General features: G+C 36.3%; 1 pseudogene; it reads left to right on the plus strand.

Annotated features, from left to right (window-relative positions):
* The first annotated feature begins 1,119 nt into the window (after positions 1 to 1,119).
* Positions 1,120 to 23,288, plus strand: LOC150091682 (pyrokinin-1 receptor pseudogene; annotated as a pseudogene).
* Positions 23,289 to 24,020: the final 732 nt, after the last annotated feature.

The raw sequence follows: 24,020 nt of genomic DNA on the forward strand, positions 1-24,020 counted from the left end.
GTAAGGGTTGAAAAAGGGCAGTTCCGGGCTTGTTGAATTCAGATGTTATTTTCTACACATTGGATACACTAATTTTCTGTACAGTCCTCTGTAGAGCACGAGGGATTCGCACTTGAAGTATTGTTTTTCTCCCACAGTTACGCATTTGAGATGTGGAAGACCGCTTGCTTTCCACTCATTAAAAACCTTTGAGACGGTTCCTTTTGAGAAACCAGTTATATCTGTCGTTTCTTGAATCGTGGCTCCTGCTAAATGTGCACCCAAGATAATACCTTTTTCAAAGTCTAATAGATCACGAGCTTTCTCCATTATGGTTTCAACACATCAGCACTCCCCGTCACAGTTTTCTTAGCGTCTCTTCTGTCTGTGACTGTCTTAATACAGTGCATGTATCACGTAGTCATTATTAATTGTTCATTTCCATCTGGCCAGGTTTCGAGCTGATAGCAACTTGAAGAAGATATTCTCACTTTCTGTACAAGGTGTTCTTGTTCATGATGTCTTTCATAAAACGTTGTTATTGCTTTGAAGTATATTTGCTAAAACGCATTTCCATCGTATTATGGTAGCCAACATTTCAAAATTATCTACCAGTTGGTGTGCTCTATGAAAACCCATTGTGCAACCGTTATAAATCACTTTAAGTGACTATATACGTAACATTATTGTTTATTCAATGCATCTGATGAAGATGAAGCAACCGCAAAGGCTTGTCATTGGAGTTTTTAAAACAATAAGAAAGAAAATCTTATAATGCAAGAATACGTTTCTTTTCATCTTTGTGATTTCCTGCGGTTTTCCAGATCCTATGACAACTGTTAGTAAGATATTTCCTCGGGTGGACACAATGGTAATACTCCGGGTACAGTGTGACCAACCAAAATTACAATCGATTATTCTCTCTCTGCTACACACTACGAGGCGCCACCATGCACGCGCAAAACCGTTCTGGTTCTCTCCTTTCTCGTCTAGCCGTATTACTCGTTGGAACGCGGGAAAGAGGGATGTTCGAAGTTGAAGTGACAGTTTCGAAGATGAAAAGTCCGGTTCGTTCTTAAGATTGTTCTTTAACCTTGTTCCAGAAAGGGTAGTCAAAATCCACTGTTTCTCCGACCACGCATGCAGTCTGACGAAAATTTCACCTTTCCCGACAACGCAACTCTCAACGGGTCGTTTAACCTATGGGATCTTCTGAGTGTCGGATTCGTGGAAGTGGATCCGACGGTGAGGAAGTCCGATCTGACCGAAGTCATATCGATGACCGTTGTGTACAGCGCACTACTGGTGACCGGAGTGGTCGGCAACGTGTGCACGTGCATCGTAATAGCGCGCACGAAGTACTTGCACACGGCCACGAATTATTACCTCTTCAGTCTCTCCGTGTCGGATTTCATCCTGCTGGTGGTGGGGCTTCCTCAGGAGATCTATCAGCTGTGGATACCACGTCCTTACGGATTCGGCGAGACCGTGTGCATCATACGGGGCTTCACGGCCGAAATGACCACCAATGCGTCCATCCTGACCATCACGGCATTCACGGTGGAGCGTTACGTGGCCATCTGCCATCCCCTAAGAGCTCATACCATGTCTCCTTTGCCGAGGGCGGTACGCACAACCCTTGCCCTGTGGACACTGGCCGCCCTGTGCGCCGTTCCGTTGGCAGTCCAGTTTGGAATCGTCTACCAGGAGACCAGCAACGGTTTGGAGATCCCAGAGACCGCTGTGTGTGCTCTTAAGCGACCATTGGACCACGCTTTTGAAATATCGACATTTTTGTTCTTTTGCTTGCCTGTTGCGGTAATCACGGTGTTGTATGTGAAGATTGGTGTCAAATTGAAATTATCTGCCGAAATGGGGAGGAGAGATAGCTCCCCTGATATCGGAGGGGATTACTCAGAGCGAAGAGGATCTTGTCAGCATGGAATCAACTGCAGAAAAACAGTGATTAAAATGTTAGGTAGGTGGCGTCACTTTCTTTGTCCATTTATCAAACTTTTAATAATTTTATTAGAAAGTGAAAAAAGTATATATAATAATTGGAAAAGAATAATGACCGAATGAACTTTAACTTGAATCTATTTAAAATAAAACAAAAATTTGTAAAATGTACGTAAACTTTTATTAATAAATAAATTACAATGAGCTAAAATTTTTAATTTTATTAACTTCTTAAAATTTAAATACAATTTTTCTATTTATACATTATTTGAATTAATTCATATGATAAGGTCATCACTAGTAATAGATGAAAACTTTATATTTATGCAATGACGCTAATATTGAGGTTTATTCATTTATTGATTTTTATTTAGTGTTATTTGTAATTAATAATTAAACGAAAGGAGAACTGTTTATCAAAAGTAATTTGCAAATAAAAGTAGGTAACCTGTACCCTTAAGAAGAGTAAATTAATTAGTTTTGTTGATGTTCTTCATCTCAATTTGTAACATTTACTAATGGATACAAAATTAAATTAAACTGGATTGGATTGTAATTTTAGCACGCGTCGTACAGATAATTGGATTATTGTGGTAGCGTTTTTGCTAAATCACTTATTCCATTAGCAAATGATTCTGATGATGGTAGGTACCAACGAATGATGATATCTTTAAAAGATTTAGGTTAATGGAATAAAAGAAAATAGCTAATTATTGTTGAATATTCGTTATAAAACAAATTCCACGAAGAAAGTCGAAATAAAAGGTCAAAGCTAGGTCATCTTGTTGTCTTTTTTTAATAAATCTGCCTGTTTTATGGGATTTATACCATGACTGTTGAGAGGACTATAGATTAATGAGGCTTTAAGAAATTTGCGAATCAGTTGGGGAATAATCTGACTGCCACCAGATCTACTTTGAAATATATATTTTCTTTCTTTAATATCAGTGAAGTCTGTGTCCATCTACACTCCTTTGAATTACAATTTTCCCTAAAAGGAAGGTCGTTTCTTCAACCTTCTCGCTTGTCTCAATTACTCTACAATTACCCCAAATACCTTCTCGATTACTTCCAATTTACAAGCCTATTTAGGCACATATTTACTTTTGGAAATTTATAACATGCAAAAGTAACCTAACCTCTTGGTGAGCTCAATGTTTACACTCTCTAAACCTCTTCTTCCACAATTTAAAATTATAGCCCGATTCTGGAATCGTTTGTAAGAATGAAAATTTTCCCTCATTCATTTTACCTTTTCCAGCTGAGTTTGCGGTTTCTCAAACGTAAAATCTTGCATTTTTATGGAATAAAAGATAGATGCCACTTTTCTGAACATCTCTGAAGTTTCTTAAAGTCATCCCGAAGAAGGTCAGCCATGGTACCGATCATTAACCACTCTACCAATCTTGACATCATCTACAAATTTTGGCATGACGCCCTCTGTCCCTTCCTCGATCTTATTTAAGAAAATAAAAATAACAGCGATCCCAGTACCGATCCTGGGAGATTCCACTTCGTAGTCCATTCTGAAGAATAACAGTTAATCACAACCCTCTGCCTCCTGTCCAGAAGCCATTCTGCAAACCCATCCAAGGATTTTACTATGATTCCAGCATGTTCCGGCTTGCGTAGAAACCTTTTCTGCTGTAGTGAGTCAAATGAAATCGAATCAGTTTTGCTGAAATCCAAGTAAACAATGTGGAAACCAGCTCATGAATGACTCATTCATAATAGCTAACCAGGTTTCTAAACATGATTTTTGCTTTACAAAACCATGCTGTATTTCCTTTAGAATTCAATTTTTATCTAAATGATCCTGTACTGCACTCTGGATCAGTTTTTGGGATTTTCACTGCCACTGAAATCAGACTAACCGGTCGATAGTTAGCCAATTCAGTTAAATATAGTCTTTATGTAACTGCAATACAATGGCACTTCTCCAATCCAACGGAATCTCTCCTGAGTCCAGTGATGCTCGCTCAATTAACCTTAATGGTTCAATGCACTCTACTGCCTCCTTTCTCAAAATTACTGGGTATATGTCATCGACTCTAGGAGCATTAATCGTCTTTAGACTGGAAACTTTTTTCTAATTAAGAAAAAAAAATCCTTTTGAATTTTAGAATTGCAAATTCCATTCTTTTCCGCTTCAACCGCACAGTTTCTTCACACGAGTTCATTATGGGGAGTGTTCAAGTGATTTATCCTGGAAGGTACAAACGTATTTGTTCTAGTGGGGAAGTTTCAAGAAAGAAAGATGTCCGGGTGATGACCAGTGAAGGTAATATTAATTGAGCAAACAAAAAAAGCATTGCATAGCTATGGGCTACTTCAAGACAAGGATTTTATTTGAATATTATAAGCGTATTTGTAATAAACCCTTTGATGGGTAAGACAAGTGAAAGCTGAGTACGAGAAATCACTAGCAAAGAGAGCTAAAATGGAGATAAAAAGTTATTTTCATAATTAATAAACAAAAAGAAATAAAGTGAATCGGATTAGTCCCTTGCTTGACATCAAAGTCATTGAAAGCCCTGGGAAATTGGCAGACAAGGTGTAGCTACTTTGCAACAATCTTTACCCTTCAAAGACCATTCAAGCCATCAGCCGCAAGGAGTCAGACTGCTGTATATTAAATAATATATCCATATATACTCTCCAGTTTTTCCCATAAGGTTCCAGGAGTGCATGGTGTACATCCTGTTATACTAAAAAAGGCTGCATGTGAGTGCCTCATCTTTTAATGAATTTATCATTAGACTCCGGGGAGATCCCAACCCTCCAGGAGTGGAGAAGCGCTAATATCCTCACAATCTACAAAGGAACTGAAAAGTAATTTTGACTTCAGTGCTGAGTAAGATCTTGAAGTGTCCGATTAAGGATTTTGCCCAACCAAGCTATTTTATTATTATGACAAGTTATAAAACAGTTAGGTGCAAGAAACAACTTCGATATTATTAACTTGACATCAATAAAGCTTCTAATAAGGTTCTCCCACACTATTATATAAACTGGAGAAAATTTGGATTAATGGAAAAATCCTCCGTTGGATCAAGGGCTAGCTAAAAGATGAGAGGCAGAGAGTAGTCATAAATGAACAGTTTGAAATCTCGTAACAGTCATTAAAAAGATAATAATAAACTAAATTCGATTTTGACATGTCCAAGAGACAAATTTTCCCCTTGTTCAAATGGAGCTAAGCGCCTAATCCAGTCTATCTATCTTAGCTAGAATAGCTGATCGTCTCCAAACCCTTAATCCCGAATCTTAAATTATCTTCTTCGTTAAATCTTTCTTTACCAATAATATTTTTGGGGCAGAAAGCTTTAAACGATTAAAATTCAAACTATGATATTAGTTAGTGCATTTGCATCAAGGCTATCCGTTGAATTTTTTAGTCAACTCGAAGTTTGTACATTGGCGTTATGGTATTGGGTCCTTCACAGCGAGTTGCCCTCCTCATATTTCAAATAAACAACGCTTCCCCATTACAGAAGCCTACTGTTACTTACATTCAGTCGAGTGCCACCACTCAGACAGCACTGTATCGAGCTATTTGGCAGCGATAGATGGTATTAATACACCATACAGCATACGTATAATGGATCATAATCTTCTTTCTGATCTGTAGAGTATCAATCGTCATTTATGAAACAAAGACATAACTACGAAGAAATGATTGTTCTGACGTTTCAAAGAAGCTCGAGACGGCTTTCAGGAATAACACCTAGTTGCAGTTGACAATTAGCCAGCAAGGACACGAGAAGTAGTCTCTTGATGGTCTTGTTCTCTCTTAATGAGAGAAACGATCGTAGGATTGCCGAGTGTAGCGTGCCGAAGGACAAATAAACAATTTGTCTTTGATCCAGGAAATGGCCATAAACGAACTATTAGAAAGCAATTTACGAAGTATAAAGCCACGTCCTTGATGGTGTCCGTAAAAAAAGGGTTGAACTGTGTCTTCAATCAAAAATAATCGTGAAAAAGCCATCGCTAGCAATGTTTCGACAGATAGTTCCTCTACGCCCACTATTACCATGGCAACAGCATGACTGCATCCAGAGAGACCCACAGGTGAAGATGTTCACGCTGTTATAGTCGATCCAGTGCACTCGATTGTACCACAAAATACTTTAAAAGTTATTTATTTTAAAGCTGCAGAAACATTGGCTGTCTCACCTCGTTAAAGCTGAATGAATGAAGTGAGACACGTCCAATACGCATATGGGGAGAGCATCTACGTTATTTTTATTTCCATTTACCAAAAGAGAACCTTCCACTGCTCATTCGGGTCTCAGATTGCACAAGGGATTAGTTAGCGGATGAAACAGCTATTTTTAGATTGAGAAGCAGTGGAGTAACCTTCGGTGAATCTTTCTTAGGAGTGTCTCAAAACTTTGCACATGCTTTTTCTCCAAATACTCTTCTCTTTCATCCATTTTGTTCAGAAAATTATTCTATGTACAAATAATTGTACACAGAACTCAGTAGCCACCTTAAAAATTAAATTAATATTTTGAATCTTTTATGAGAAAAGAAAAGGTGTCTGAACTAATTTGAATTTATTGATTAAAAGTTAAGAAAAATATTTTATTTTAAAAATAATCAAATAATTGAATATAAATATAGAGAAACAAAGTAAAATATAAGCTTATCATTAACAGAACCGATTTTTATGATATTTTTTTCTTGACCCAAACTGATTTCTGGTGGTTGCCTTTCAATGTTCGCATGCGACTCCAATTTTGAATTTGTGTATACACAAATTCAAAACTTCTGACTGATTTTTGTTTCTCTTTAATATGTGGTAAAATCTTTAAAATCCAGTATCGAATTTTAAGTTTTTTTCCAGAAGATTTTTATGCCGAAGACGATCAAAAGCCTTTGAAATGTCACGAGCAACTGCTTGAGTTCCACCAGATTTTTCCATCGAATTTATCTGCACGCAGGTAACATAACACAGTATATCACCAGTGGATGGACGTACACATCATCTTGGATGGACGTGCACATCCAAGAAAATGGAAGAATACCATCTCTTTTGGATTACTAAAAGAGAAGAATCCAAATTATTAAAGCGTCTGACAGGAAATATCAGAGCTGGAATATGGTTAGTACCACCTTTGAAGCGAAAGGAATCTTACAGCAAACAATCAGGACAACTGAAATGACCAGTGGTTGAAACAACCGGTAATTGGTATTCTGTCACAAAAATTAAGTGGGGTTTGGTAGACTCTAAGTGGCAATGGACATCATTGATGTTGGAATTGAGACCACGTATATTTTGCCAAATGGACGAGGAAGTGTTTGAGAGGTTTAGATATTTTCGCATATAAGTTTGTTCTATTAGTTTGACTATTCGTTAAATATGAAAATAATGAAATTTTTCGATATGGCGTACACAACAGGAATATACCAATGTCCTTGGCATAAGGAGGCTCCAATGGCTCCAGCATTTACACCTCACACTATCGGCAGAGTGGAGATAGCGAGATTACACACTAGCTGATCCGGATGCCTCCTAGAGTTACACGTAAGTTCGGCGTGGAAGATTACCTTGCTGTTGGCCTGACAACATCGTGGTAGAATTGTACTCTCCGAATACAAAGAATATTGATCTCCCCATGACTATTTTCCGTATCATGGCCTCAAAAGAATCCCATTGCATGTTTCAAGGTATATAGCAGTGTATATTCACTGGTTGGACTTTCAGTTGGCAGCAACATAAAATCACTTTCAAAATGTCCTGGTTTCTCCACTTGTCACTCCTCCAGGAAATTTTGGAATCGAATCTTTATTACAGACTGGAAGAATTTCTAAGGGCTTCTTCAACTGGGGATACGGTTGCTATGGTATTGCGCTGCTTTCAAAATGTCTAATGTGTCACCTATTTAAAAGGCGAGACACTGCTATGATAGACTGTTTCAGTCTTTGCTGGTCCCTCATCAGACAGTAGGTGGTTTCTTTTATTAAATGATTAAGCTTTGGCAATGCCATATGTTTGGGAGTAGTGCAATAACAGGGCAACTCTTTGTGAAAGAAAGTTTCTTCTGCTGTGACCAATGTATTAATTAGGTGGTTTAAATACTGCTATCAAAACGAGAATTAATTACGCTTACAGGTGGCAGTAAACAAAACAATAACATATTTGTTATCTCATTTTTCGCAGTCAGGAGTACCAAGAGCTAATCAAAGCGTACGTAAAAAGTAGTAGTAATGGCAAATGAATCAAGAAAGCAAACTTGCAAGCATCAGTTAAAAAACACGTAGTTCACCCATCCGTACACTCCAACAATTTGTCTAGTTCTTCCTTGAATTTATTCAACCCATCCACTTCCACAACAACAAATGGAATCTTCTTCCAACGTTCAACCAATCGCTGGCTTAAGGCAAACTTAAGCACCTCTATCCTGCAACGATCCTTCCTCAACCCGAATTTATTCCTCTTCGTGTCTGTAACCTCAGAAAATGGAAGAATACCATTAACAGTGAGCTAACTCAATCCATTCAAGGTTTTAAACTCCTCAATCATCTCCTCGTAGGTGCTTAGTCTCGAGACGCTGCAATTAGTTGTCCAATCACCAATCTGGTTGTCCAACTCTGCGTCGCTCCAGCAGTTCTACATCCTTCCTAAAGTGAGGCCTCCACATCTGTATACAGAACTGAAGATGCGGTATAACCATGGCCTTATACAAAGGGATGATCACCTCTTTATACCTGCTAGCAAAGTTTCTGTACATCATTGACAAAACCCCATGAGCTATCCTGGAAGCATGTCCACACTGCTCAGAGAATTTTTGTATCATCTACAAACTTCGACATTAAACCTGATACCTTCATCAATATCATTGATAAATATCGAAAACAACAATGGACCCAACACCGAATTCTGTGGAACTCCACTATTAACATTAGTCGCTGAAGAGAAGTGTCCATTGATTACCACTCTGTGTCTTCTTCCACTCAGCCATTTCGTTATCCATAGCAGTAACTTCTCCTTAATGCCACATCTCTCCAGTTTCTACAGCACTATTTTACGTGCAACAGTATCAACAAACCTTCCTAAAATCTAGATATATGATATCAAAATTATTTTTTGCATTTAGTTCCTTGGTCACTGCATCATAGTAACCTATCATATTGGTTAGACAAGACCACCCCTTAACTAATGCATGCTGTTATTGCAGTATAATTGAATGCCTGTCTAGTTGGTCCTGCATTTCTTCTTTAACCAACGAGTCTATTATTTTTCCTGGAACACACGTTAAGGTAACAGGTCTGTAATTATTCACGTCGCCTTTTCAATCCACTTTATGAATTGGGAATGCATTTGCACATCTCCAGTTCATAGAATCCTTCTCTGAATCCAAGGATACTCTCATGATTATGGCTAAGGGTTAGCTTACCTCCTTTGCTGCCTCCCTTAATATAATTGGATAATTCCATCCACCCCAATGCCTTTTTATATTCATCTTCAACAATTCCTCCTCCACTTTCATTTCAGTTAATACAAAGGCATTTAGCTCCTCGTCAGATTTAATAAACTTCTAGCATCCCCTTCTCTAGAGAATTCTTCACGCGTGAATGTAGATGAAAATACCTATTCAGGTTCTCCGCAACGTGAGTAGGGACATCAACAGTTAATCCATCGATATCGAGTGGACAAATTTTATTCATCCTCTTCCTTCTAGTGTTAAAGACTTAAAGAAGTCTTTGCTGTTTTTCTTTGCATCCTTCTTCAAAGCTTAAAATTCTGCATCTTGGCACTAATAATCTCGTACCCGACACCAGTAATATGAAAATACTTTTTGGACTATTATTCTGAATGTTATATATTAAAAAATGTAGTTAGAAAGCACGCTACTAAGTATTGGATGTCCAACAAGGACGACTTCTCTTTCGTGATATGAATTTTAAGGAGATGCAAAGTACACCCAACGTACCTTGTGATAATTTATAAATAAGACATTTATGGCAACAAAAAGAATGTAATCTGTGTGTTAGTGCGAACTCAGCCGTGAAAAATATCAAGGACAACGACAGTCTATTTAGATTGGTCATTTAAATGTTGTAGATTGAAAGAGAGCAGGATTCTTTCAGTCTTGGTCTCTGAGGGTTTTACGCTAATGAATACTACTTGAAGTGGAAGCACATCCTGTTCAGATTAGATTAAACAGATTGCACTTTCATATTGGGATGCTAGATTCTCTGATATCTGTTAGGACAGTTTACTACATCCAATAAATATGTCATCACCGCATGAAGGGTATTCGGTTTTTCATCCCAGAAAACGAACATAGCCAAAAGATGACAATGATTTCATTTGAACCAATTTCCTATGATAGCAACGAGTTATAAAAGTGATTAATGTCACAATTCGGGCTATTCAACCTCCAGGAGACCTTAATTGACAGCGTAATGGAGTGTGTAAGATATTTAAAGCTTCGAAATTTGAGGACCACGATTCTAACAAAACGTTATCGAATGTTTTGCTCCTATCTTCGTAAGCAACAGAGGCCACTGTTCTAAAGGTCATAGGGTGTCCTGGTTGATCTACCCACGCACTGCGTCAGCGTGGAGCGATAAAGGGGACATAAATAAAGTTTTAAGTGCTTTTTATAATGATCTTCTTTTACTAAGCAAAAGTCTCGTCGATATTCATAAATGGATGGTTATATTTAGACTATCAGCTATTTTTGCCACTCCGGAATATGCTGAAAAGCAATTAACTCAGGCATAATTAAAACATTGTATATAAGAGTATAAAATATAAGTCATCACACAAAGAAATAATCGAAGACAAGGATGGTCCTTCGAAAAACTGTATTATTAATTCGGACATGTACTTTTGAGAAACTGAGTGTGTTTTAGAGAAACTTAAAAGGTGTTATTTGATGTAAATTGGAAAAAAAAAAGAAAGTAGTTTGGTATTAAGGAAAGAGAGAATTGAATTGTTTTTAATTAAAAATTTCTAATATGGTAAAGCTCCAAACTTTTTTAAAAATAATACTGAAATCAGTTTTTTTTATTTTTATTTGTGTGATTTAATAAAAGTTAGCTTTAAAAATGTTAGTCTTCCATGATGAACCTTAGTGATAATGAAACTGAAATAAATTAGATAATTTTTTCTATTCAAGTAAAATTCTTTCAGCTTAAAGGTCACTCATCTTCATCGGAGTTATATCTATTTCCTTAAAAATGTTCTTCCAGTTTTGGGAAAGAATAAAAGTCGTTCAGAGCCAAATCTGTTTTATAGGGAGGATGCAGAACAACTTCAGCTCCCATTTTTGCGGTGAAGTTGTGGTTTTCGTTGAAGCAGCATTGTTGCATTGCCAAGTAGTAATCGTTTGGCTCTTTTTTGAGCTTGTCTGATATTTCAAGGTACCGAAGTTAACCGGTTATGGTCTCTTTTTTTCTAAAATTTGGTGTTGATGACAATCATAGAGTCCCAAAACGTAGTCCTGGCTGATACTTGTATTTTTAATTGTTTTAGACATCAATATGGTGGAATTCCTCGTACTCCTTTGTTTTGTGGATCGTAGTGGTGAAACAGGATTCATTTACAGTCAAAATATTATACATTTCGGCAGTCAGAAGCTCAATAAATGTACGTTGTTCCAAGTATTCCAAGATGCTTGCATTGAAAACAGTTCAACTTATAAACGAAAAACAGAGTAAAATGCTACTGAACATATGCTAATTACACTCACTGGCCAGAAAATTAAAAACCCTTTTGCAGTTGGGCATTACGATTACAAGTATTAGATAAATACTGTACACTTTCCTGGGACTTCGTAGTGGATCCGCTCTTGGAGAAGACAGTTGCTGTTCTGCCGATTTTCAAAAAGGTATCATTGTTGAAGCAAGTTTAGCATGAGCCACACTTGAGAAAACAGAGGAAACCACTGGTGTGTCAACATCAACCACCACCTCAAAAGTATACAGTGAGTGGAAGACAAAAGGAGAATGCAGCTCTAAAAGGAAGAAATGAGGCAGAACGTCTGTACTCCAAGAAAGAAACCGCATGAATTTAATATGAATTATGCGTCAGAACAGAAGGTCCAGTGTACAGTAAATGGCTGAAATATTCAATTTGGACAAAGAAAGAACCATTTTCAGCCGAACTATATGGCGTGAGTTGAAGAATCTGGAATTTGGTAGTCGTGTGCCTATATAAAATCCAGTCCTTTCTATCAAAAATCGAACGATTCAACTGGAGTGGTGCCGCCAAAACCAAGACTGAAAAGTGAAAAAGATCACGTGGTCTGCTGAGTCTCAATTTATACTTTTCTGCAGCAAACGGTAAGGGAAAATATGCATTTGGACTGTCTTGGATCCGCCGGCTGGAAGTGGTATGTTCTGTTGGTCGAGTTCGCTCATACCGTTAGAAGATCATGTTACTTCCATTTAATATCTTTCGGTTGTATCGCACCAACTTCACCCTACAATGCTTTATTTTCACCAGGATTACCATGGATCCTTTCAAGACGACAACGCAGCCATCCACAGTGGAAAAATTGTATCTGAATGGTTATAGAAACATTCCCAACAGCTACCCTGGCCCCTGTTTCTCCAGATCCTATTCCAATTGAGAATATCTGGGACATGTTAGAAAGGGAAATTTGGGTTCGCAGTTCTCTAACGAACAGCAGCTGACAAGTATCCTGATGGAAGAATGGTCAAATATGGAGAACCAGACTCTCTCAGATATCTGGGACTTCCTGGAACTTCTTGATATTGAATAAAGGCTTCTAAATTTTTGAATCTATTTGGAGCTGCTGTCCTACAAGAGAGTAAATCAAGAGATTAATTTATAAGTGTGACTTATAAAAATTTATAACCATATATACATTAAATGTTGAAAAATTAACCTTTACCTGTTTGTGACATGAAAAATTAAGATATAAATCTCAGGGAGATCACATTTTTCTGCCTGATACTGGTTAACTCAGCTCTGGGTGAAAGGGCCATTAAAAGGTCCTTCGCCCGAGTGCCAAAGCCATTATTACTATCCTGGAGAGTATATAAAACCTGAGAATTTTTGGAACAACTCTCAACTTCCCCTGTTGACCTTTTCTAGTTAAGTATAATAGAGACCTTTGTTTCTGAGTTTGTGTATGGTCAAATGCAAACTCGGAGGCAACTGTACATACATGAACTGGAGCAATGGCACATGCCACAAAGAATCATGATAATGATATATCACACAAGCCTCAACTCAACTCCAGTTTTATGATAATGGAATTTATCATACTGTTGTCTGGCAGAGGGCCGAAGAAGGCTGAAGGTTTCTTTTCATAGAAGGCTCAAATCGGTGTGCATCGATTAACTTATAACCCGAAATATATTTTACAGTAAGTGAACCTTTAAGTAATCCTACTTAAGAATTAGCAACGAATGAATTCGTCTCTTTTGATTTTCGTAGTGCACGAAAAACTTGCTTTTATCTGAATTCATGTTAAAAAATCTGAGTCATTAAAAGTAAAGCTTTACTTTGAGTAATTTTTATCTTCTAGCTCATTAAAAACAGATAATGGGAATTCTAAGATGTATCCATTTATTAGATTTGGTTTTCTTTGATTACAATATTTAATAATTGGGATATTAAATAGTCATTAGTTTAGGTCTGTAAGCCTTCGGCTTTAATCTTGATAATTTGCTACGACTCTCTGGTAAATGGAAAAAATCTTTATGGAAAATTATAATGCAACGAAGAAATAAAATGTCTAATTGCTGCTTTCGATTTTGTTTATTTTTAAATCGAAAATTGTTTCAAGAAATTTCTACAAGTCGCTAAATTTTGTCAGTTATACGAATTACAATATTCAAACGTGACATGGACTTTTAAAAAATTTAAATAATAAATCCAGTAAAGGAGTAAAAAGTTTCTGAGAGCTTCGAGTGAAGCCCAGAAGAAATAAATATACAGAAAACAGAAACAAAAATGAGCAAGAAATAAACAACGAGTTGCCTCGGTGCAGCAGAACCAATAAGCAACACCGCTCCTGAAAGAACTCTTCTGCTCAGTCCTCAGATTCCTTAATCGCGTATCGTTAATTATTGTTCATAGGATTTTGTTTTGAAAATAACATCTGCGCATACATATTTCGTTTTTAAAAGTGGAGAACCACACATTGCCCTTTGGGCAATGTGTGGTTCTCCAAAGAACGCATATCGGATCATTGATTGGAAAAGTGAGGCAAGCAACTGCTTACTGATGAGCTCATGATTTTCAACTATGCCCAGAATGTACTCGCATGTTGGAGTGCAAGGTTTTCCTTATTTTGTGCACGTAACGACGTCATTGCCAAACTCAGACACGAGTTCCTCTATTTGTTCTTTTATTCGCTCACCAAATCGATTACCTCTTTTATTTTGCAAACGAATCAATACTTTAGGTGGTATTTTCCCAGAAAATATCACAGCGTTATGCGCAGTGTAATAGAGCGTTACTGTGTTCAAAGAATCGACAGCTTTTGTAAGTCCCCACCTCCCGTTGATCAACAGATTTCACCTTGGAACTGCTTTATATTAATGTCCATATTTGTATAGTTTTTCTTCCGAAATATCGAGTTTTTCGTCCATCATCATATTAACGCCTCATAGACTTAGTTCCTTTGGAGCTTAGCACACAGACACACGTATAAATTGTAGCTTTGAAGATACTGTCACCAAAAGTACGACTGAAGTCACGCATTTGTTGGACTTGCTCTTCTTGGTGCCATCGTTGGTGGCACTAAGTTGTGCAATGCATATGAGCCAACTTTGGAATGCCTATAGGAGATCAAAAAGAATTATGGGCACTTCATCTCTCCTGATATAGTTGCAGGTCAACTTAGAGGGATGGTTTCGTGGTAGTTATAAGTGTATTCATTTTTACGATACCTCCAAATTGGAGAGAGCCCACAGACCATCATGATTCAAAAGTAAAATGTGGCCTATTTATTGGTCAACAAGTTATGTTAAGTACTACACGATGTTAGAAGTTAAGTTTCAATAAATCTTTTTTATTAGTTTCTCATAGAGATGTAAATCTAAAATCTGGAGAGGCCAAACGTATTTCTGCTGGAGTTTGTTTTTCATGCCAATATTATTCATTGCCAAATTAGAAAGGAATTGTATCGTAGGGTAAAAAAAGAACGTTTCAGAAGTAAATTAATATTATTACGAAATTTATGGCCAAAATTCCAAAGCGGAAGAGAGTTCCAGCGATGTATTTTCCCCATGGGCTTTGAGGAATTTGCTGTTGAGGCTAAAGATATACGTTTTGAAGCAAAGTTTTACCTGATGAAATGTTAAAGGCTCGTGTAACAGCTTTATGGTCAGATGGGACATTATTAATCAGTGATGGCAACACAGGTTTGTTAGAACAGATAAAGTATTGCAATTAATAAGGAACATTTCATCTTATTTATATGGATAAATAAGCCTTCTAAATATTAATTGCTCCCCAAGCGGGAATTGTGTCAGAAGACTACGACAATTTCCCATCACGAGGGTGGATATTTACAAAGTTAAAGCTAGGAACCGTCGGTTCTCGACAACAGCCACTTTTCAGATACCAAATTAAGGATTAAAAATCGAAATTAAAACTTGAATAAATGCACAAACTTCTTTTATACATTAATACATGTAGACTGGCTTCTATATATGAATAAAACTGGCTGTTAGATGCAGTTTTAGTCCTGAACCTGATACTTTTGTTTCATTGGTCGTATAGAAGTGTAATACCGAGGCAACTCATGGTAATGGCGAAGTATTTTCTGCTCTGAGCACCACGAGTTCTACATTTGCTAGGTCTATTAAATCGTGCAGACACAAAAACATAAAATGAGGAAGAGAAAGCTCTCATTTTCATAATAATTTTATTATTTTGTCTATAATTTTCAGTGGTTAGCTTCAAAATGTTTAATCGATCCTCCAAAAGGGTCTTTCAAATAAGTTTATCCGTTCGTAGCATTTAATGAATCACTCCTCGTCATCCGTTTTAAAATAATAAACAGCCGGATTTAATCTTAAGAAGAATGCTTAATTAATTTCTGATTTGTTGATGGATTTAAATGAAATTCCTCCCACTGGCATCACCTCAGGCTTATGCAAATAATTCGTGCGAGACTCTTAAATCAAGTTTTTCCCATACGTCATTTCGATAAAAATGCTGATGAAGTGAGAACTAACTCTATTAATTATTGAAACTGATGAACGAAGAGATGAATTAATAATTACGTAAATTTTATTAGTGGAAAATATTCGGTTAACTTTTTAAAAGCACTAATGGTCGTATTTTAGATTACATAACATTTGCGTATTTGATTTAAAAAAAAAAAAAACGTCCTAAAGGTTAAAAGTTTGTAAAACAATTCTACAAATTCGAATTTTCTTACAGAGAATGAAAAGGGAATAGATAGATAGTGAGCAGAAAAATAATTAGACACAATTAAAGAATATTACTGTGAGAATATAAAGGAAAGATGAAGCGAAGCCATAAGTAGGCACACTTGTCTTGTAAATCAATGTCTATTCACCTGCCATCTAAGAATACTGAAGCTTTTTTTAAATCCTTAAAAGGTACTCTCGGTCAATCCCCAGCCCCATACATCTGTTTGCCTTCCCTAGAGAATCTTTCTTTCTTCTTTTCACAAAGAAAAGTAAAGACAAAAAGTGTGTACTGATGGCATGAAAAATTGTGAAAACGAATTGTGAGATACAAACCTGAATATTTCATGTCCTGGATGAATGCTGTTTAAGATACCATCTTAAACCTCTCGAGATCAAAAGAGAAACGTTAGAGTCTTTGATTTTATATTTCTACTTCCATCAAAGAGGGACAATAGAAGAATTTGACTTGCCTTAAACCTTTAAGGATTTCAATATTTAATTGTACTGGACAGAAAGAGCAATGCAACTTAGTCCATTACTTATGAACCAGGAGTTTAAAACCATAACTTATAAGATAGAAATTCAGCAGAAAACAATAATTCTTTCTTTTATGTACAAACTAGAATGCGGGATTTGTTTCCCTATGTTGAAAAGAATCCAGAGGAGCAGAAAAGTGTAAAAATACGCAGTAGTATTTTTAGATCTTGCATATTACTCTTTATAAGTACATATATGTATACATAGATACTTATAAAGTATTTATAATTAATATAAATTATTAAATATGATTATTTATATTAAATTATTAATATAACAATTATAATAATAATTATTAAATAATTCTAATAATTACTATCATATTATGATGACTTATAATATTTTTAAATTATTATAAATTATATACAAATTATAAATACATTTATAAATCATATATAATGTAAACAATAATAATAATAATAATGTTCAGAACGATATTGATCTTCCCAGTTTCGTTTAAATTTACTGCATAAGTTCCTTTGAAAGAAACCCTCCCCCCTTCTAATCTCAAGTTCTGCTCCTTTACAATCTAGTTTCTGTATCCCTCCCCAGTTTTAATCTTCCATCAGCAATTTATTATTGATGGAGGTGAATTGTTCTTAAAGGTGGTACCAAATAAGAAAGAAAGATCAATAACTTTTTTATTTCTTCTCAGGCCAGTATAACGTCAATGAATCATTCACCGGAAGCTATAAATTTAAACCAAAAAAAGAAAAGAAAAAGGTGTCTATTTTTATTTTAGATTGGAACTTTCTTTCACTGCATAATTCAAGTAAAGAAGTTGGTGAGCCTGCATGTTATATGCCTGTGCAAATTTCTGAACAGTTTTCAATATCGAAGAGCTCGTGTTTCCCAGTTGGTCATCTGCACCATCTTTCAGTGGTTCTGAGGATATTACAATTTGTCATATCTATCTTTCTCCACGATAACGCTGTTCTTTTAAAATCAGTTTTATCAAATATATTCTCTGGAAATTCTTATAAAAATAAATAAATACGCGGCGAATTAAGCGATAATTTAAAATAATTAAAAAATATTGTACAATCTCATCTCGTTAAGATTCAGATAACTTTTCTCCTTTCCACAACTATCGATAATTAATCTGCAGCATCCCCACAAGTGTGGAGTTTTGCTGGTAATAAAATGATTAGCTTTTGTCACAGGCTAATAAAGTTCCTTAACTCTCCTTTTCCTTGGAGATCAGGAGGATGTTAGGAGAAAGGAGGGTTAAACTTCTTACTTCGGCGCTTTCTTTCTTTCCACTGGCGAAATATTCGGGGCATTATAATGAATACTGGTTACCATGGTTACGGAAGCTCTGAATTGTTATAAGTTTAACGCCATATTAGAACACTTTAAAGCGTAGAAAGATATAAAATGTTTTAGAAATGTGTCCTTAAAATCTATGGTTAATCTCCTCAAGAAACAGCAACTTACTAACGAGCGCAAACAGCAGATTTAATTCCACACAAACCGAGTTTTTTCCTCCATTTTAGTCATAACGCTCGTCAGCTGCATGACAAATTACAATGGTGTCAAGAAGAAGAAAAAAAAAAGGAACTCTAAACAGATCTTTTTTTATTACCAGAAACGTATTTAATTTTCTCCAGAGTACATTATTAAAATCCGAATGTCACGCAACTTGAGAAAAGTCACGTACTAGTAATTAATCCTTAAGAAAAACAGTTAATTTTATCCTCCAAAGCAATTTTGATCTGAAGAAAATTCATTCTTATTTTCTATACTATATTAGGAAATTCCTAGTATACTATTACTGTTTGCATCGGCCTTTAATGTCTTAAATTTTAATTACAATTTATACGTGTTTGTACATTAAATAATTATATAATAAAATAGTTTTTTAGATGGTTTTAATACTCACAGAAAACAAGCTTTGCCTTCACAACAAGTTGCTTTGATATTGTACTACATCCAACGTTTGTTTTTAAAATAGTGCAGCTGGAAAATTAATGTAGAAACAATGTTCAATATCAGTACATCGAATTTTAGCGATAATCATATGGAAAAACGATTAAACTACCAATTAATCATTGCCCCATCTTTTAATTATATAAATTAATTTTTTTATATAATGTTTATGAAAGTGGTGCAATACCTTGGCAACTCGTTGCGAAGGCAAATATTGTTTCTTAATATGCTTTTAGAAATATTTAAAAGATTAAATTTAGTTATTTTAAAATTTAATTAATATTACTTTTAATTAAAATTTGTTAATTAAAATAATATATCTAAAATTTCACTCGTTTAATTATTAATTAAATAAATTGGCAATTTCATTTATTAATTCATACGCCATTTTATTTATTTTGATCTAAAAATAACCTTATTGATATATATGTATAGCGAGAGCTTAGAATTAAGATTATTTAAATAATAGTTATAAAAATCCATTGCCTTATCTTTATATTTATAATTATAATAATTAAATAAATTTAAACAAAATAATGTTCCTCAGAAAAGATGAAAACTTTAAGGAGGAAGGAAATAAATGTGCTATTTCTTCTCAGTGGATGAATACTACCTATTCAACCATAGTCTTGATATGTCTTTAAACATAAAGGTCTCGAAAACAGAAGGATTTCAGTTGTTTAAGGATTCTAAAATAGAAAGAACGTAAATAAGAATGGCCGATGGAATTAGAAAAGACGTCATAGCGTAATATGTAGGAAGAGAGAAAGGGAAAAACTAAAATTTAATTGCTCATTGGTGCATCGTGCATGAAATATGATGTTGTTCTGATAAAAGGTAATTGAATTGTAGAAAATAATTATTAATAGAATAGACTTATCGATTCGAGGGGTTGGCAAGGTAGAGAGAATACAAGAACATTATAACATAAAGTAGTCACGCGAGCTTGAACCACAGTTTAAAGCGCGTGCACTTTTTAACGCTCGCGTTTGACCACTCGGCTTTGGAGGCCTTTGTGTTATAAGCTACAGTAATATACACTGCCCCACCATTAATATCCGAGCAGTCTTCCGTTGAGAATTGTTCACCTCTTATCCAAACACCAAGTGGTCAGGCAAAATTATAAATAGACGCGTAGGCATATGAGGAGACCGCGATGGATGGAGTTAATAGACTCGCAGGGAGGAATAATAATAGGGTTCCACATAAGCAACTGTCCTCTACGTGACATTTCAAAGGCATCGAAGATCCTTAGGTTCACGATTTGTGAGATGATCTGAAAATAGAAGCGGACTGCTGCTGAAATCGTCAGGAAATGATCCAGAAAAAATCTCCCAAACTGAGAACGTAACAGGAGAGTTCTGCAAAGATTCACCCGCTCGAAACGCTGGTCGACGTTGTCGCAGCACATACAGGCCCGCAGTACGTAGTATACTGCATGATATGGGTTTCCACGCTTGCGTAGCCACTAATCACCTTAACTAATGCCAGAGGCCGTCTAGCTTGGTGTAAAGTCACCCTTCTTTGTCTTCTACTTCTTGTAGACCAATGGAAAGCTGTGCTTTTGGAGCCAATCTACCCGTTGTGTCTGGATGCGGTAGTACACGGTCTACCAGTCTGATGGTTGTGCCTCGATGTCCCGACAATGGATTAGGGGTAGTTTTTCATGGTTTGGCCAGGGACGTTGGTTGTTTCGAACAAAACCATGAATACTGAGGTCTTTCTAGACATTCTGGACAATAATGTGTCATCTCGTCGAGGAAGGACCATACTTGTATCAACAGGATAACGCCCCATATCATACTGCTAGCATTGTGATGGACTGAGGACAGGAGTGTCGAAAAGCTGGACTGGTCAGCCTAGAGCAATGACTCGAATCCTATAGGGAACTTCAAGGATGAATTGAATCGTCTGGTGCTTGTGAGGAGAGTTTATGTTTCCTTTCAAACATAAAATACATTCAATTATTTTCTTTTTCGTTGCTCCTTTCTTTTACAATGACCAGGAGCTTCACCGATGTCCAGTACTACTCTACAGACATAACCAGACTTTCGCATTTATTGGTAAAGTATCTCCATGGTAGCAACGTGTTGATGGAAATATTCACCGTGTTCATCATTAATTCGTCCAAGGAAAGAGAATAAATGGAAATGGTGGAAGTGCATTTTATGGACATATTGCAACTGTCATTTTGGTAGGCTTGTAATTGATTCTCAATTAAGGTTTTATTGCCGTGTGCTCTGTTGATGCCCAAAAATGCATGTAAGGTTTCCAAGATTTCTGTTTCAAAGGATTATCTTTGAAATGTTCATCTTTGGGAGCGGACTGAGAAATACTCCATCTTTGATTCTGGCATTTCTAATGAATTCATAGCTTAAGCAAAATTCTTAAAAACGGTGGTAAAAATATGATTTCTTGATCACCTAATGCTTTATAGCTGAGCTTTTTCTTGATCAAATGGTCTGCTGGCCGCTGCATCAATCTTATAAAACTCCTCGCTCTACCTTAGAAGCTCAATCGGCAATCTAACTACAGTCATTGGCCCAAAAATTAGAAACCTTTTGTAATGGTGTCAACAGATAATCAAACGTTCAATATGCAAATGTAATTGTCACATGGATCACGAGTTCCTTGGTATCAGATAAATACTGCACACTCTCCTGGTGCTTCTTGGCCAACCGGTCATGGGGAAGACAGGTGACCCTTCAAATTTTCAGAAAGGTGTTATCATTGGAGCATTTTAGCATTAGCTACAATTGAGAGAGCAAAGGAAATCAATGGAGTGTCGAAAACCATTTCGAACGTATATAATGAGTGAGATGGAAGAGAACGCAGCTCCAAAAGGAAGAAATGATGCAGAAAGTGGATACTCCAAGAAGGAGATTGCAGGAATTTAAAGCGAGTTGTGCGCCAGAATAGAACGTCCAGTGTACAGTAAATAACTAATACATTCAGATTAGACAAGAAAGGTCCATTACCAACCGAACTATGGGTGGGAGTTGAAGAATCTGAGATTTAGTAGTACTCAACTTCTTTAAAAAACTGATAGTTTCGACAGGAGTGGTGTCGCTAACATCAAGACCGGACTGTGGAAGAGTAGAAGAAAGATCATATGGTCTGACGAGTCTCGGTTTACACTTTTTTGCACAAGTAGTATGGTAAAAGTGTTGCGTGAACCTCGCAAAGCCATGCATCTAGAATGTCTCGTGCCCATCACTCAAGCGGCTGAGGTGGTATCGTGGTATGGGAGATGTAATCTCGGAATGGAATGGGTCCACTCGTACGGTTAGAACGTCGTGTTATCTCCAATGAATACCTTCTTTCGTACCCGACCAACTTCACTCTGCGGTGCTTCATTTTATCTGGACTGCGATGGATTCTTTCAAGAAGACAATTCAAGTATCGACCGTCCTAAAACTATACCTTAATGATTTGAGGAACATTCCCAAGATTTCCAACAACCATCCTGGCCGCTTAATTATCCAGATCCGAATACAATTGAGAATGTCTGTTGGAAAAGGCAGTTCAGCTTCGCAGTTTTCTGATGACCAATACTGTAGGTGACCAATATCCTGATCGAAGAGTGGTCAAATTTAGAGATAGACTCTCTGATATACCTAGTGGAATGACGTCTATTCAGGCAAAAGGTGGCCCTACTAGGTATTCAATAAAGGTTTCTAGTTTTTGGCTAGTAAATGTGATTTGAACAGATAGACCAAAAGTGCTCGAAAGCTAAAATATGAAATATCATACTAACTAATGGCGCTATGAAAAAACCTGGCTGCACATTTGAAATTAATTTTCAACAAAAATACACTTAAATTTCTCAAATTTCTATTTAATTTTTTTCAGTTATTGTTCATTGTCATTTGCCAGTTATATTATGAAATAAATTTAATTTATTTGGTCATTTCTATCAATATATGCAAATTTTATTCATCTGAACTACAATAATCATTTTAAGACCATTTCTATAACGTATATGTTTTATACAAATTTCTTATTTATTTCTAGTTGCTGTCGTGGTTTCATTTGTGGTATGTTGGCTACCCTTTCACTCTCAAAGATTGATGGCCATCTACATCACCTACCCATCTCGTGCCACGGTGATGATCTACACTGTCCTCACCTATATCTCCGGAGTTACCTACTATTTAAGTGCCACTGTCAATCCAATACTATACCAGGTGATGTCTCTAAAATTTCGTCAAGCCTTCAACGATACCTTTGGATTCTTCAGCGGATGCCTCCGATCGGGATCCGATCCCGAAATGGCCACTTTCACCGCATTTGTCAACGCTACCGAATATTCCCGAACAACGTACGGACGTCGCATGACTCTTACAAACTGTCAGTTCAATTCGTGTCCCAGGAAGTCGGTTGGTAGTATCCTGGGAGAGCTTCACAAGCCTCCAGGAGTGGTACCATTCTCCATTGGATCTGCCCCAAATTTAGTCGACAAATATAAGGGCTTTCGCGAGAAATTCCGCACGTACAGCACTTAAGAGTAATTCTTAAAATTTACTCACGAAACCGTGCTCAATCCTTGTTGTACAATGTTTCCTTTTATTGTCCTCAGAAACTTAATTAAAGAATTATCTTTGAGTCATATTGAGTGTGTATTTCAATTAAGAAAACAAAATTGCATTATTAGCGGAAATTATTATCGATTTACCAAATTTAAATGAAAACTTTCTTTTAGGAAAAGCCCAAACACGAAAGATATTAGAAACTATAGTACATAATGCCATGCAGGTTGAAAGGTGAAAGGAGAGGAGATACTTGTTGATATTAGGCGTAGACTTGGATTTCTGTATTTTAATTTTCAGAAAATATAAGAAGAAAGGTTGTTCCAGTAAACAGAAGTTGAAGAAGAAAAGTTGGTTCTGTGAGTTTGAAGTTGGAAATTAAAAGGGAAGTATCTGGAAAAAAGGAATTCAGCAGAAACACATCTCTATGAGACAGTGTTGAGACTTTGTAAAGGACGAATTACTAATTAATCTGAGTGCCCTCTTTTGAACAGAATCTGGAAGCCTGGGACAGGTTTTGGGGACCACCCCACATGTGGGAACAGTATTCACTGGTAGGGCGGACTTGAGATTTGTGCTGAATGAGTAGCTGATTAGAGAAAAGTAACACCGAGAGCAAAAGGGAAAACCCAGTTTTTTAGATGCAGAGGAAGCAATATTTTTGATATGCTTATGCCAAGAGAGAGATTAGAAGTTAGGGTAATCTCC

Source organism: Mastigoproctus giganteus, chromosome 1 (assembly GCF_048544385.1).
Source record: "Mastigoproctus giganteus isolate SK-2022 chromosome 1, ASM4854438v1, whole genome shotgun sequence".
NCBI classification, from domain to species: domain Eukaryota; kingdom Metazoa; phylum Arthropoda; class Arachnida; order Uropygi; family Thelyphonidae; genus Mastigoproctus; species Mastigoproctus giganteus.